This window comes from Octopus bimaculoides, chromosome 3, assembly GCF_001194135.2.
Source record: "Octopus bimaculoides isolate UCB-OBI-ISO-001 chromosome 3, ASM119413v2, whole genome shotgun sequence".
In the NCBI taxonomy this organism is placed as follows: domain Eukaryota; kingdom Metazoa; phylum Mollusca; class Cephalopoda; order Octopoda; family Octopodidae; genus Octopus; species Octopus bimaculoides.
This window is the reverse complement of record NC_068983.1, coordinates 147,391,702-147,394,113: the sequence shown is the minus strand read 5'-3', so window position 1 is coordinate 147,394,113 and position 2,412 is coordinate 147,391,702.

Below are 2,412 nucleotides of genomic sequence, written 5' to 3'. Positions count from 1 at the left end.
AATTTGGTAATAACAAATTACCAACGGTTTGAATTAAGGCATTCCCCTATGTCTCAAAGAGACACGACTCCTTAGGATTGGAGCTATACACAACAAATCTGTTTTCTGAACCACTTCAATTCTGAGAGTAACTCAAATATTCTCGATGTGCTTCTCAAACCTGTTAGAGACTGTTCATAACGCTCCAGTTACCACCGGTATCACAATCGCTTTTCTCATATCCCAAAGCCTTTCTATCTCGCCTCGGTTGCTGGTATTTCTCTATCTTTTCTAAGTCTTTATCTTTCAATTTCAAGTCGCCTCGTATCGTAACATTCATGATAATAACCTCTTATTCATCTTTATCGACCTTGTAATCTGGTTACATTGTATATACCATAGGTTTCTACATTGTTCATTTTCCAGCACCCACTCCGGTTTGTGCTCAAACCATCGCTCAGTTTTCTCAATATTTGCTTTATCACACAGCTGCCAGTGCACATTCCTGGCCACGTTGTCATGTCTCCTTTTATATTGTGCAAGCTTACTGCACTCACTGACAACGTGGCTTATGCGTTCTCCTTTTTTAGAGCACATTCTATTAATACATAGTGGTGAGTCAGTGCTCTTATCAACATGGTACTTGGTGTAATTGATTTTGAGGGCCTGCTCTTAAGCACTGCAAACTAATTCCCCTGAGCAACTTTTTAAGTCGCTGTTCTGCAGTCATTGTAATGTCCTATTCTAGTCAATTTCATCTGTGCAATTATTTGTGATGTCAAGTTTTTTTCCTTTCGTTTCTTCTGGTCTTTCTGAAATTGTTTTCGGTCCACTTCATCATTCACTTTTAAGCTTCCCTTCATTTTCACTGCTGCAAACATTTCTTTTTCACTACCCTTTACATACCACGAAAGACTGTTTTCTTCTTCTGTTACACAATTATCACAATTCACCAATCCCCTTCCACCCTTTTTTTTTCTCTTTTCATAAAATCTTGGCACATCACCCTTAAGGTTTAGCTCCTTGTTCCATTGTCATTAGTTTACCTGTTCCCCGATCAATATCATCCTTCTTCCAAAATATTACTGCTACCCCATACCTCATCAAAGAGGCCACCCAAGTCTTAATCGCTAAGATCTTATAGCACTCTTTTGCCTTAGACAAGTCTCTGGAGACCTCTTCCCTCATCAAGAGACTTGACCTCATTTATCTTATCACTTTCAATAATACCCAAGTACCTGGGATTACATTATCCAATGTAACCCTCCAAAAGAAACTTTAAAATTTTAGGAAGATTAGGGTGCTGTTTGTAGCGACTGCGTAGGGTCTACTCGGTGATAGTGATTGAAGCTAGGGTGCTTGAATGTAGAGGGCTTAAGTCAGGTATTCTTTTATTCTTCCACTTTCAGTCATTTGACTGCGGCCATGCTGGAGCACTGCCTTAAAGATTTTAGTCGAAAGCATCGACCCCAGGACTTATACTTTGTAAGCCCAGTTCTTCTATCAGACACTTCTGCCGAACAGCTAAGTTACGGAAACATAAACACACCAGCACCGGTTGTCAAGCAATGGCAGGCAGACAAACACAGACACACAGATATATACATACATATGCATACACACACACATATGTATTTGGTTGACCCGAGACTATGGTAGAAGACACTTGTCCAAGGTGCCACGCAGTCGGATGAATCCGGAATCATGTGGTTGGGAAGCAAGTTTCTTACCACACAGCCATGCCCGCGCCTCATATGGGCAAACTTTTTCGAGATTCGAGCTGCATGAGACATGATTCAGCATCAGGCGGATCGCACAACTAAATAAAAAGAACTCAAGGTAATTTTTCGTTGGCATACCATTCAGAAAGCCAGGCGAGCCGCAGTTTCACCGTGAATGGTTTGAGTTTAAACGATGACGATCGATTTTGAGTGGTTACTATAATGTATGTATGTATGTATGTATGTATGTATATATGTATGCATGTATGCGTGTGTGAAGTGAGGCAGATGTGGGTGTGCGTCAAGTGACACTTGTGATAAAAGCCCACCCGTATTCGCTCACCTCTACACTATACCTTGCACTTCCCGCTTTCTTTATTTATTCCCCCTCTGTCCCTCTCTCTCTCTCTCTCTCTCTCTCTCTCTCTCTCTCTCTTTCTCTCTCTCTTTCTTTCCTACTGTCATCTCTCCATCCACCCACACACCTTACCACAACACCATTCAAATCTCCATCACCACCTTAACCACTAACACATTACCATCTTCACCACCATCACCATTACCACGGCCATCACCACTAGCACCACCGCCACAAACTACTACTACTACTACTACTACTACTACACACCTCCCCTAAATCTGACACTGACACTGCTGGTTGGTAATAAAGACGCTTCGTCTTAAAAGATTAAGATTTTTCATAGTGGTGATA